Source organism: Triturus cristatus, chromosome 6 (genome assembly GCF_964204655.1).
Source record: "Triturus cristatus chromosome 6, aTriCri1.1, whole genome shotgun sequence".
In the NCBI taxonomy this organism is placed as follows: Eukaryota; Metazoa; Chordata; class Amphibia; order Caudata; family Salamandridae; genus Triturus; species Triturus cristatus.
Genome location: NC_140589.1, coordinates 99,760,068 through 99,772,267, shown reverse-complemented (window position 1 = coordinate 99,772,267; position 12,200 = coordinate 99,760,068). Strand labels below are relative to the sequence as shown.

The window sequence follows — 12,200 nt, the reverse complement described above, 5'->3', positions numbered from 1 at the left end:
CACATTGGCAGCATAAATTTGCATAAACTGCCCCACCTATTGCCTTCCTACTTCCTGTGCTGTAGTTGATTGTGTAGAGAGAGAGGTCGCAGGCAAGGAAATGTTGTGAGTCGGATACAGGACCCTAAATAGCTGGTGAGAGGTATGTGGTGTTCTAAAAGCATGAAAACTGTATACCTGTGAAATAAAGTGCTTTCGTATGTGTTCTTCTGTGTTTATTGTCCTGTGCATAAAGTTGCACCTTGTGTTTGAAGGTTTAAATTATTTCAGGCTTGCATGGAGGTAGACGTTTCTGAGTAACTTTTATTCATTTCTTAAAAGCCTATACTGTCAGGATGGCCGAGAGGTCTAAGGCGCTGTGTTTAGGCCACAGTCTCCTTTGGAGGCGTGGGTTCGAATCCCACTTCTGACATGCCTTTTGGAGATTTAATCTCCTTTATCAGGTTAACATCTGATGGAAGTTGCATCTGTTGGTCTTCACTTGGCACGTTATTCCGTTCTCCTCTTGTCAAGAGAGATGGGGTTTCTCATATATTTAGGTTCTATAACGTCTTGCTGACAAAGCGCAATCCTTACCAAATGAGCATAGGACCCATGTAAGAGGTCATCTGGAAGAGTCATGCTCTTGTATGCCCTGGCCAGACGGGCCCTGCAAATTTGGAAGAATGCCATGCATCTGGTAGACAACTGGACTCCAGCACACTTACAGCAATTTCCTTAGGGCTTTGATCAGGGGCTGCTTAAATTTGCATACTCCACCCTATGTTGTGACTTTGAGATCCCTTGTTGAAATTGCTTTAGCCAGCCAAGAGGTGGCTATTGTCTCAATTTCAAAGCAGCTTTGAGCCGTTCAAGTGGCTGGTGAATAGCACTTTCTCTTTGTTCGCCTCAAAGTTCTAAAGAGTTCTCCATAGGTCCTGCTCTGTACAGATTGTTCAAAGATCTGTTGGAAGTGCATATAATAGGATAAATAAATTGAGGGCATTCCTTTTCAGTACCTCACCTGCATGGCTGTCTGGCCTCTGGAAGATGCTGGGAAAGCAAGTCAGGATGGCCGAGTGGTCTAAGGCGCTGCGTTCAGGTCGCAGTCTCCTCTGGAGGTGTGGGTTCAAATCCCACTTCTGACAGTCCTGTGTATACTCTAAATTTTTTCTTGAGAAATATGATCATTTCCCTCGCAGTGGCTTATAGGATTGTCTTCTTGGAAGAGTGCAGTGAGTTTTTTTCTTGCTCTAGCCACTATTGGCCTAAGCTCTGTGCATTTTTTGGTTCCTAATATCTTTCTCACCCTTTAGATGAAAAAGCAGCATGGGGTCAGGATGGCCGAGTGGTCTAAGGCGCTGCGTTAAGGCCGCAGTCTCTCCTGGAGGCGTGGGTTCAAATCCCACTTCTGACAAAACTTGAATTCCATTTTCTCTCTCAGTTCCTTTAGAATCTCAGCTAAAAATTGGCAATGTAAATAATATCTGAATAAGTACCAAACTTCAGTTTCAACTGCAAATGCATTTGCCCTATTCTATCTTTAACGTTAATGTAATATTCTTCTAGCACTCGTGGTGTTTTATATTTGTTTTGTGGGGTACTTTAAAAATCTTTTTTATGAAAGAAATGGGTTACATTAAGTCTTGTGATGTTTTAGGTTTACAATAAGGAGGTTTTAAATTTTATGTCACGTCATTTTCAGATGCTTCATTCAAGAGATGTTTCCACTATAGAATGCAGAGCAAGGGCAAAAATACAAGTGATAGAGCAAGTGAGTGAGAAGGAGTGTTGTGGAAGGACAGAATGAAACAAAGACAGAGTGAGTGAATGGCAGGGAGGCATAGAAGAGGAGTCTAGTAGTGCAGGAGACCTGCTTTTCCCTGCTCTTGACCTCCCACCCATCCCCAAACAACCACAAACATACCTTCTGTGCAAAGTTGGTATGCAGATTTTCACGCCTCAGCAAGTGAGGGTGAGTCCCAGGCCAGGGGCTAAAGAGCAAAAGAGTGCCTGTGCTCAGACTTTCCCTGCTAGGGATAGTTTATCTGGAACAAGGCCTACTCTCTTGTATCCAGCAAGGATCTAGAAATCCTGCATGAATCTGCAAGGCACATTGGCAGCATAAATTTGCATAAACTGCCCCACCTATTGCCTTCCTACTTCCTGTGCTGTAGTTGTTTGTGTAGAGAGAGAGGTCGCAGGCAAGGAAATGTTGTGAGTCGGATACAGGACCCTAAATAGCTGGTGAGAGGTATGTGGTGTTCTAAAAGCATGAAAACTGTATACCTGTGAAATAAAGTGCTTTCGTATGTGTTCTTCTGTGTTTATTGTCCTGTGCATAAAGTTGCACCTTGTGTTTGAAGGTTTAAATTATTTCAGGCTTGCATGGAGGTAGACGTTTCTGAGTAACTTTTATTCATTTCTTAAAAGCCTATACTGTCAGGATGGCCGAGAGGTCTAAGGCGCTGTGTTTAGACCACAGTCTCCTTTGGAGGCGTGGGTTCGAATCCCACTTCTGACATGCCTTTTGGAGATTTAATCTCCTTTATCAGGTTAACATCTGATGGAAGTTGCATCTGTTGGTCTTCACTTGGCACGTTATTGCGTTCTCCTCTTGTCAAGAGAGATGGGGTTTCTCATATATTTAGGTTCTATAACGTCTTGCTGACAAAGCGCAATCCTTACCAAATGAGCATAGGACCCATGTAAGAGGTCATCTGGAATAGTCATGCTCTTGTATGCACTGGCCAGACGGGCCCTGCAAATTTGGAAGAATGCCATGCATCTGGTAGACAACTGGACTCCAGCACACTTACAGCAATTTCCTTAGGGCTTTGATCAGGGGCTGCTTAAAATTGCATACTCCACCCTATGTTGTGACTTTGAGATCCCTTGTTGAAATTGCTTTAGCCAGCCAACAGGTGGCTATTGTCTCAATTTCAAAGCAGCTTTGAGCCGTTCAAGTGGCTGGTGAATAGCACTTTCTCTTTGTTCGCCTCAAAGTTCTAAAGAGTTCTCCATAGGTCCTGCTCTGTACAGATTGTTCAAAGATCTGTTGGAAGTGCATATAATAGGATAAATAAATTGAGGGCATTCCTTTTCAGTACCTCACCTGCATGGCTGTCTGGCCTCTGGAAGATGCTGGGAAAGAAAGTCAGGATGGCCGAGTGGTCTAAGGCGCTGCGTTCAGGTCGCAGTCTCCTCTGGAGGCGTGGGTTCAAATCCCACTTCTGACAGTCCTGTGTTTACTCTAATTATTTTCTTGAGAAATATGATCATTTCCCTCGCAGTGGCTTATAGGATTGTCTTCTTGGAAGAGTGCAGTGAGTTTTTTTCTTGCTCTAGCCACTATTGGCCTCAGCTCTGTGCATTTTTTGGTTCCTAATATCTTTCTCACCCTTTAGATGAAAAAGCAGCATGGGTCAGGATGGCCGAGTGGTCTAAGGCGCTGCGTTAAGGCCGCAGTCTCTCCTGGAGGCGTGGGTTCGAATCCCACTTCTGACAAAACTTGAATTCCATTTTCTCTCTCAGTTCCTTTAGAATCTCAGCTAAAAATTGGCAATGTAAATAATATCTGAATAAGTACCAAACTTCAGTTTCAACTGCAAATGCATTTGCCCTATTCTATCTTTAACGTTAATGTAATATTCTTCTAGCACTCGTGGTGTTTTATATTTCTTTTGTGGGGTACTTTAAAAATCTTTTTTATGAAAGAAATGGGTTACATTAAGTCTTGTGATGTTTTAGGTTTCCAATAAGGAGGTTTTAAATTTTATGTCACGTCATTTTCAGATGCTTCATTCAAGAGATGTTTCCACTATAGAATGCAGAGCAAGGGCAAAAATACAAGTGATAGAGCGAGTGAGTGAGAAGGAGTGTTGTGGAAGGAGAGAATGAAACAAAGACAGAGTGAGTGAATGGCAGGGAGGCATAGAAGAGGAGTCTAGTAGTGAAGGAGACCTGCTTTTCCCTGCTCTTGACCTCCCACCCATCCCCAAACAACCACAAACATACCTTCTGTGCAAAGTTGGTATGCAGAATTTCACGCCTCAGCAAGTGAGGGTGAGTCCCAGGCCAGGGGCTAAAGAGCAAAAGAGTGCCTGTGCTCAGACTTTCCCTGCTAGGGATAGTTTATCTGGAACAAGGCCTCTCTTGTATCCAGCAAGGATCTAGAAATCCTGCATGAATCTGCAAGGCACATTGGCAGCATAAATTTGCATAAACTGCCCCACCTATTGCCTTCCTACTTCCTGTGCTGTAGTTGTTTGTGTAGAGAGAGAGGTCGCAGGCAAGGAAATGTTGTGAGTCGGATACAGGACCCTAAATAGCTGGTGAGAGGTATGTGGTGTTCTAAAAGCATGAAAACTGTATACCTGTGAAATAAAGTGCTTTCGTATGTGTTCTTCTGTGTTTATTGTCCTGTGCATAAAGTTGCACCTTGTGTTTGAAGGTTTAAATTATTTCAGGCTTGCATTGAGGTAGACGTTTCTGAGTAACTTTTATTCATTTCTTAAAAGCATATACTGTCAGGATGGCCGAGAGGTCTAAGGCGCTGTGTTTAGGCCACAGTCTCCTTTGGAGGCGTGGGTTCGAATCCCACTTCTGACATGCCTTTTGGAGATTTAATCTCCTTTATCAGGTTAACATCTGATGGAAGTTGCATCTGTTGGTCTTCACTTGGCACGTTATTCCGTTCTCCTCTTGTCAAGAGAGATGGGGTTTCTCATATATTAAGGTTCTATAACGTCTTGCTGACAAAGCGCAATCCTTACCAAATGAGCATAGGACCCATGTAAGAGGTCATCTGGAAGAGTCATGCTCTTGTATGCCCTGGCCAGACGGGCCCAGCAAATTTGGAAGAATGCCATTCATCTGGTAGACAACTGGACTCCAGCACACTTACAGCAATTTCCTCAGGGCTTTGATCAGGGGCTGCTTAAATTTGCATACTCCACCCTATGTTGTGACTTTGAGATCCCTTGTTGAAATTGCTTTAGCCAGCCAAGAGGTGGCTATTGTCTCAATTTCAAAGCAGCTTTGAGCCGTTCAAGTGGCTGGTGAATAGCACTTTCTCTTTGTTCGCCTCAAAGTTCTAAAGAGTTCTCCATAGGTCCTGCTCTGTACAGATTGTTCAAAGATCTGTTGGAAGTGCATATAGTAGGATAAATAAATTGAGGGCATTCCTTTTCAGTACCTCACCTGCATTGCTGTCTGGCCTCTGGAAGATGCTGGGAAAGCAAGTCAGGATGGCCGAGTGGTCTAAGGCGCTGCGTTCAGGTCGCGGTCTCCTCTGGAGGCGTGGGTTCAAATCCCACTTCTGACAGTCCTCTGTTTACTCTAATTTTTTTCTTGAGAAATATGATCATTTCCCTCGCAGTGGCTTATAGGATTGTCTTCTTGGAAGAGTGCAGTGAGTTTTTTTCTTGCTCTAGCCACTATTGGCCTAAGCTCTGTGCATTTTTTGGTTCCTAATATCTTTCTCACCCTTTAGATGAAAATGCAGCATGGGGTCAGGATGGCCGAGTGGTCTAAGGCGCTGCGTTAAGGCCGCAGTCTCTCCTGGAGGCGTGGGTTCGAATCCCACTTCTGACAAAACTTGAATTCCATTTTCTCTCTCAGTTCCTTTAGAATCTCAGCTAAAAATTGGCAATGTAAATAATATCTGAATAAGTACCAAACTTCAGTTTCAACTGCAAATGCATTTGCCCTATTCTATCTTTAACGTTAATGTAATATTCTTCTAGCACTCGTGGTGTTTTATATTTGTTTTGTGGGGTACTTTAAAAATCTTTTTTATGAAAGAAATGGGTTACATTAAGTCTTGTGATGTTTTAGGTTTCCAATAAGGAGGTTTTAAATTTTATGTCACGTCATTTTCAGATGCTTCATTCAAGAGATGTTTCCACTATAGAATGCAGAGCAAGGGCAAAAATACAAGTGATAGAGCGAGTGAGTGAGAAGGAGTGTTGTGGAAGGAGAGAATGAAACAAAGACAGAGTGAGTGAACGGCAGGGAGGCATAGAAGAGTAGTCTAGTAGTGAAGGAGACCTGCTTTTCCCTGCTCTTGACCTCCCACCCATCCCCAAACAACCACAAACATACCTTCTGTGCAAAGTTGGTATGCAGAATTTCACGCCTCAGCAAGTGAGGGTGAGTCCCAGGCCAGGGGCTAAAGAGCAAAAGAGTGCCTGTGCTCAGACTTTCCCTGCTAGGGATAGTTTATCTGGAACAAGGCCTACTCTCTTGTATCCAGCAAGGATCTAGAAATCCTGCATGAATCTGCAAGGCACATTGGCAGCATAAATTTGCATAAACTGCCCCACCTATTGCCTTCCTACTTCCTGTGCTGTAGTTGTTTGTGTAGAGAGAGAGGTCGCAGGCAAGGAAATGTTGTGAGTCGGATACAGGACCCTAAATAGCTGGTGAGAGGTATGTGGTGTTCTAAAAGCATGAAAACTGTATACCTGTGAAATAAAGTGCTTTCGTATGTGTTCTTCTGTGTTTATTGTCCTGTGCATAAAGTTGCACCTTGTGTTTGAAGGTTTAAATTATTTCAGGCTTGCATGGAGGTAGACGTTTCTGAGTAACTTTTATTCATTTCTTAAAAGCCTATACTGTCAGGATGGCCGAGAGGTCTAAGGTGCTGTGTTTAGGCCACAGTCTCCTTTGGAGGCGTGGGTTCGAATTCCACTTCTGACATTCCTTTTGGAGATTTAATCTCCTTTATCAGGTTAACATCTGATGGAAGTTGCATCTGTTGGTCTTCACCTGGCACGTTATTCCGTTCTCCTCTTGTCAAGAGAGATGGGGTTTCTCATATATTTAGGTTCTATAACGTCTTGCTGACAAAGCGCAATCCTTACCAAATGAGCATAGGACCCATGTAAGAGGTCATCTGGAAGAGTCATGCTCTTGTATGCCCTGGCCAGACGGGCCCTGCAAATTTGGAAGAATGCCATGCATCTGGTAGACAACTGGACTCCAGCACACTTACAGCAATTTCCTTAGGGCTTTGATCAGGGGCTGCTTAAATTTGCATACTCCACCCTATGTTGTGACTTTGAGATCCCTTGTTGTAATTGCTTTAGCCAGCCAAGAGGTGGCTATTGTCTCAATTTCAAAGCAGCTTTGAGCCGTTCAAGTGGCTGGTGAATAGCACTTTCTCTTTGTTCGCCTCAAAGTTCTAAAGAGTTCTCCATAGGTCCTGCTCTGTACAGATTGTTCAAAGATCTGTTTGAAGTGCATATAATAGGATAAATAAATTGAGGGCATTCCTTTTCAGTACCTCACCTGCATGGCTGTCTGGCCTCTGGAAGATGCTGGGAAAGCAAGTCAGGATGGCCGAGTGGTCTAAGGCGCTGCGTTCAGGTCGCAGTCTCCTCTGGAGGCGTGGGTTCAAATCCCACTTCTGACAGTCCTGTGTTTACTCTAATTATTTTCTTGAGAAATATGATCATTTCCCTCGCAGTGGCTTATAGGATTGTCTTCTTGGAAGAGTGCAGTGAGTTTTTTTCTTGCTCTAGCCACTATTGGCCTCAGCTCTGTGCATTTTTTGGTTCCTAATATCTTTCTCACCCTTTAGATAAAAAAGCAGCATGGGGTCAGGATGGCCGAGTGGTCTAAGGCGCTGCGTTAAGGCCGCAGTCTCTCCTGGAGGCGTGGGTTCGAATCCCACTTCTGACAAAACTTGAATTCCATTTTCTCTCTCAGTTCCTTTAGAATCTCAGCTAAAAATTGGCAATGTAAATAATATCTGAATAAGTACCAAACTTCAGTTTCAACTGCAAATGCATTTGCCCTATTCTATCTTTAACGTTAATGTAATATTCTTCTAGCACTCGTGGTGTTTTATATTTGTTTTGTGGGGTACTTTAAAAATCTTTTTTATGAAAGAAATGGGTTACATTAAGTCTTGTGATGTTTTAGGTTTCCAATAAGGAGGTTTTAAATTTTATGTCACGTCATTTTCAGATGCTTCATTCAAGAGATGTTTCCACTATAGAATGCAGAGCAAGGGCAAAAATACAAGTGATAGAGCGAGTGAGTGAGAAGGAGTGTTGTGGAAGGAGAGAATGAAACAAAGACAGAGTGAGTGAACGGCAGGGAGGCATAGAAGAGTAGTCTAGTAGTGAAGGAGACCTGCTTTTCCCTGCTCTTGACCTCCCACCCATCCCCAAACAACCACAAACATACCTTCTGTGCAAAGTTGGTATGCAGAATTTCATGCCTCAGCAAGTGAGGGTGAGTCCCAGGCCAGGGGCTAAAGAGCAAAAGAGTGCCTGTGCTCAGACTTTCCCTGCTAGGGATAGTTTATCTGGAACAAGGCCTACTCTCTTGTATCCAGCAAGGATCTAGAAATCCTGCATGAATCTGCAAGGCACATTGGCAGCATAAATTTGCATAAACTGCCCCACCTATTGCCTTCCTACTTCCTGTGCTGTAGTTGTTTGTGTAGAGAGAGAGGTCCCAGGCAAGGAAATGTTGTGAGTCGGAAACAGGACCCTAAATAGCTGGTGAGAGGTATGTGGTGTTCTAAAAGCATGAAAACTGTATACCTGTGAAATAAAGTGCTTTCGTATGTGTTCTTCTGTGTTTATTGTCCTGTGCATAAAGTTGCACCTTGTGTTTGAAGGTTTAAATTATTTCAGGCTTGTATGGAGGTAGACGTTTCTGAGTAACTTTTATTCATTTCTTAAAAGCCTATACTGTCAGGATGGCCGAGAGGTCTAAGGCGCTGTGTTTAGGCCACAGTCTCCTTTGGAGGCGTGGGTTCGAATCCCACTTCTGACATGCCTTTTGGAGATTTAATCTCCTTTATCAGGTTAACATCTGATGGAAGTTGCATCTGTTGGTCTTCACTTCGCACGTTATTCCGTTCTCCTCTTGTCAAGAGAGATGGGGTTTCTCATATATTTAGGTTCTATAACGTCTTGCTGACAAAGCGCAATCCTTACCAAATGAGCATAGGACCCATGTAAGAGGTCATCTGGAATAGTCATGCTCTTGTATGCCCTGGCCAGACGGGCCCTGCAAATTTGGAAGAATGCCATGCATCTGGTAGACAACTGGACTCCAGCACACTTACAGCAATTTCCTTAGGGCTTTGATCAGGGGCTGCTAAAATTTAGATACTCCACCCTATGTTGTGACTTTGAGATCCCTTGTTGAACTTGCTTTAGCCAGCCAAGAGGTGGCTATTGTCTCAATTTCAAAGCAGCTTTGAGCCGTTCAAGTGGCTGGTGAATAGCACTTTCTCTTTGTTCGCCTCAAAGTTCTAAAGAGTTCTCCATAGGTCCTGCTCTGTACAGATTGTTCAAAGATCTGTTGGAAGTGCATATAATAGGATAAATAAATTGAGGGCATTCCTTTTCAGTACCTCACCTGCATGGCTGTCTGGCCTCTGGAAGATGCTGGGAAAGCAAGTCAGGATGGCCGAGTGGTCTAAGGCGCTGCGTTCAGGTCGCAGTCTCCTCTGGAGGCGTGGGTTCAAATCCCACTTCTGACAGTCCTGTGTTTACTCTAATTTTTTTCTTGAGAAATATGATCATTTCCCTCGCAGTGGCTTATAGGATTGTCTTCTTGGAAGAGTGCAGTGAGTTTTTTTCTTGCTCTAGCCACTATTGCCCTCAGCTCTGTGCATTTTTTGGTTCCTAATATCTTTCTCACCCTTTAGATGAAAAAGCAGCATGGGGTCAGGATGGCCGAGTGGTCTAAGGCGCTGCGTTAAGGCCGCAGTCTCTCCTGGAGGCGTGGGTTCGAATCCCACTTCTGACAAAACTTGAATTCCATTTTCTCTCTCAGTTCCTTTAGAATCTCAGCTAAAAATTGGCAATGTAAATAATATCTGAATAAGTACCAAACTTCAGTTTCAACTGCAAATGCATTTGCCCTAGTCTATCTTTAACGTTAATGTAATATTCTTCTAGCACTCGTGGTGTTTTATATTTCTTTTGTGGGGTACTTTAAAAATCTTTTTTATGAAAGAAATGGGTTACATTAAGTCTTGTGATGTTTTAGGTTTCCAATAAGGAGGTTTTAAATTTTATGTCACGTCATTTTCAGATGCTTCATTCAAGAGCTGTTTCCACTATAGAATGCAGAGCAAGGGCAAAAATACAAGTGATAGAGTGAGTGAGTGAGAAGGAGTGTTGTGGAAGGAGAGAATGAAACAAAGACAGAGTGAGTGAATGGCAGGGTGGCATAGAAGAGGAGTCTAGTAGTGAAGGAGACCTGCTTTTCCCTGCTCTTGACCTCCCACCCATCCCCAAACAACCACAAACATACCTTCTGTGCAAAGTTGGTATGCAGATTTTCACGCCTCAGCAAGTGAGGGTGAGTCCCAGGCCAGGGGCTAAAGAGCAAAAGAGTGCCTGTGCTCAGACTTTCCCTGCTAGGGATAGTTTATCTGGAACAAGTCCTTCTCTCTTGTATCCAGCAAGGATCTAGAAATCCTGCATGAATCTGCAAGGCACATTGGCAGCATAAATTTGCATAAACTGCCCCACCTTTTGCCTTCCTACTTCCTGTGCTGTAGTTGTTTGTGTAGAGAGAGAGGTCGCAGGCAAGGAAATGTTGTGAGTCGGATACAGGACCCTAAATAGCTGGTGAGAGGTATGTGGTGTTCTAAAAGCATGAAAACTGTATACCTGTGAAATAAAGTGCTTTCGTACGTGTTCTTCTGTGTTTATTGTCCTGTGCATAAAGTTGCACCTTGTGTTTGAAGGTTTAAATTATTTCAGGCTTGCATGGAGGTAGACGTTTCTGAGTAACTTTTATTCATTTCTTAAAAGCCTATACTGTCAGGATGGCCGAGAGGTCTAAGGTGCTGTGTTTAGGCCACAGTCTCCTTTGGAGGCGTGGGTTCGAATCCCACTTCTGACATGCCTTTTGGAGATTTAATCTCCTTTATCAGGTTAACATCTGATGGAAGTTGCATCTGTTGGTCTTCACCTGGCACGTTATTCCGTTCTCCTCTTGTCAAGAGAGATGGGGTTTCTCATATATTTAGGTTCTATAACGTCTTGCTGACAAAGCGCAATCCTTACCAAATGAGCATAGGACCCATGTAAGAGGTCATCTGGAAGAGTCATGCTCTTGTATGCCCTGGCCAGACGGGCCCTGCAAATTTGGAAGAATGCCATGCATCTGGTAGACAACTGGACTCCAGCACACTTACAGCAATTTCCTTAGGGCTTTGATCAGGGGCTGCTTAAATTTGCATACTCCACCCTATGTTGTGACTTTGAGATCCCTTGTTGAAATTGCTTTAGCCAGCCAAGAGGTGGCTATTGTCTCAATTTCAAAGCAGCTTTGAGCCATTCAAGTGGCTGGTGAATAGCACTTTCTCTTTGTTCGCCTCAAAGTTCTAAAGAGTTCTCCATAGGTCCTGCTCTGTACAGATTGTTCAAAGATCTGTTGGAAGTGCATATAATAGGATAAATAAATTGAGGGCATTCCTTTTCAGTACCTTACCTGCATGGCTGTCTGGCCTCTGGAAGATGCTGGGAAAGCAAGTCAGGATGGCCGAGTGGTCTAAGGCGCTGCGTTCAGGTCGCAGTCTCCTCTGGAGGCGTGGGTTCAAATCCCACTTCTGACAGTCCTGTGTTTACTCTAATTTTTTTCTTGAGAAATATGATCATTTCCCTCGCAGTGGCTTATAGGATTGTCTTCTTGGAAGAGTGCAGTGAGTTTTTTTCTTGCCCTAGCCACTATTGGCCTAAGCTCTGTGCATTTTTTGATTCCTAATATCTTTCTCACCCTTTAGATGACAAAGCAGCATGGGGTCAGGATGGCCGAGTGGTCTAAGGTGCTGCGTTAAGGCTGCAGTCTCTCCTGGAGGCATGGGTTCGAATCCCACTTCTGACAAAACTTGAATTCCATTTTCTCTCTCAGTTCCTTTAGAATCTCAGCTAAAAATTGGCAATGTAAATAATATCTGAATAAGTACCAAACTTCAGTTTCAACTGCAAATGCATTTGCCCTATTCTATCTTTAACATTAATGTAATATTCTTCTAGCACTCGTGGTGTTTTATATTTGTTTTGTGGGGTACTTTAAAAATCTTTTTTATGAAAGAAATGGGTTACATTAAGTCTTGTGATGTTTTAGGTTTCCAATAAGGAGGTTTTAAATTTTATGTCACGTCATTTTCAGATGCTTCATTCAAGAGATGTTTCCACTATAGAATGCAGAGCAAGGGCAAAAATACAAGTGATAGA

General features: G+C 43.3%; 16 non-coding genes across 16 annotated transcripts; all 16 read left to right on the top strand.

The window, feature by feature from the left end:
• Positions 1 to 329: 329 nt before the first annotated feature.
• TRNAL-UAG (transfer RNA leucine (anticodon UAG)) lies at positions 330 to 412 on the top strand. Its single transcript has one exon. It is a non-coding gene; the product is annotated as a tRNA-Leu (tRNA).
• Positions 413 to 1,044: 632 nt separating this feature from the next.
• On the top strand, positions 1,045 to 1,127 carry TRNAL-CAG (transfer RNA leucine (anticodon CAG)). Its single transcript has one exon. It is a non-coding gene; the product is annotated as a tRNA-Leu (tRNA).
• A 186-nt stretch (positions 1,128 to 1,313) lies between these two features.
• TRNAL-AAG (transfer RNA leucine (anticodon AAG)) lies at positions 1,314 to 1,396 on the top strand. The gene has a single exon. It is a non-coding gene; the product is annotated as a tRNA-Leu (tRNA).
• A 1,024-nt stretch (positions 1,397 to 2,420) lies between these two features.
• Positions 2,421 to 2,503, top strand: TRNAL-UAG (transfer RNA leucine (anticodon UAG)). The gene has a single exon. It is a non-coding gene; the product is annotated as a tRNA-Leu (tRNA).
• A 632-nt stretch (positions 2,504 to 3,135) lies between these two features.
• TRNAL-CAG (transfer RNA leucine (anticodon CAG)) lies at positions 3,136 to 3,218 on the top strand. The gene has a single exon. It is a non-coding gene; the product is annotated as a tRNA-Leu (tRNA).
• A 185-nt stretch (positions 3,219 to 3,403) lies between these two features.
• TRNAL-AAG (transfer RNA leucine (anticodon AAG)) lies at positions 3,404 to 3,486 on the top strand. The gene has a single exon. It is a non-coding gene; the product is annotated as a tRNA-Leu (tRNA).
• Positions 3,487 to 4,507: 1,021 nt separating this feature from the next.
• TRNAL-UAG (transfer RNA leucine (anticodon UAG)) lies at positions 4,508 to 4,590 on the top strand. The gene has a single exon. It is a non-coding gene; the product is annotated as a tRNA-Leu (tRNA).
• Positions 4,591 to 5,222: 632 nt separating this feature from the next.
• TRNAL-CAG (transfer RNA leucine (anticodon CAG)) lies at positions 5,223 to 5,305 on the top strand. The gene has a single exon. It is a non-coding gene; the product is annotated as a tRNA-Leu (tRNA).
• A 186-nt stretch (positions 5,306 to 5,491) lies between these two features.
• Positions 5,492 to 5,574, top strand: TRNAL-AAG (transfer RNA leucine (anticodon AAG)). Its single transcript has one exon. It is a non-coding gene; the product is annotated as a tRNA-Leu (tRNA).
• Positions 5,575 to 7,313: 1,739 nt separating this feature from the next.
• Positions 7,314 to 7,396, top strand: TRNAL-CAG (transfer RNA leucine (anticodon CAG)). Its single transcript has one exon. It is a non-coding gene; the product is annotated as a tRNA-Leu (tRNA).
• A 186-nt stretch (positions 7,397 to 7,582) lies between these two features.
• On the top strand, positions 7,583 to 7,665 carry TRNAL-AAG (transfer RNA leucine (anticodon AAG)). The gene has a single exon. It is a non-coding gene; the product is annotated as a tRNA-Leu (tRNA).
• A 1,024-nt stretch (positions 7,666 to 8,689) lies between these two features.
• TRNAL-UAG (transfer RNA leucine (anticodon UAG)) lies at positions 8,690 to 8,772 on the top strand. Its single transcript has one exon. It is a non-coding gene; the product is annotated as a tRNA-Leu (tRNA).
• Positions 8,773 to 9,404: 632 nt separating this feature from the next.
• Positions 9,405 to 9,487, top strand: TRNAL-CAG (transfer RNA leucine (anticodon CAG)). The gene has a single exon. It is a non-coding gene; the product is annotated as a tRNA-Leu (tRNA).
• Positions 9,488 to 9,673: 186 nt separating this feature from the next.
• Positions 9,674 to 9,756, top strand: TRNAL-AAG (transfer RNA leucine (anticodon AAG)). The gene has a single exon. It is a non-coding gene; the product is annotated as a tRNA-Leu (tRNA).
• Positions 9,757 to 10,780: 1,024 nt separating this feature from the next.
• On the top strand, positions 10,781 to 10,863 carry TRNAL-UAG (transfer RNA leucine (anticodon UAG)). Its single transcript has one exon. It is a non-coding gene; the product is annotated as a tRNA-Leu (tRNA).
• A 632-nt stretch (positions 10,864 to 11,495) lies between these two features.
• On the top strand, positions 11,496 to 11,578 carry TRNAL-CAG (transfer RNA leucine (anticodon CAG)). Its single transcript has one exon. It is a non-coding gene; the product is annotated as a tRNA-Leu (tRNA).
• The last annotated feature ends 622 nt before the right edge of the window (positions 11,579 to 12,200 follow it).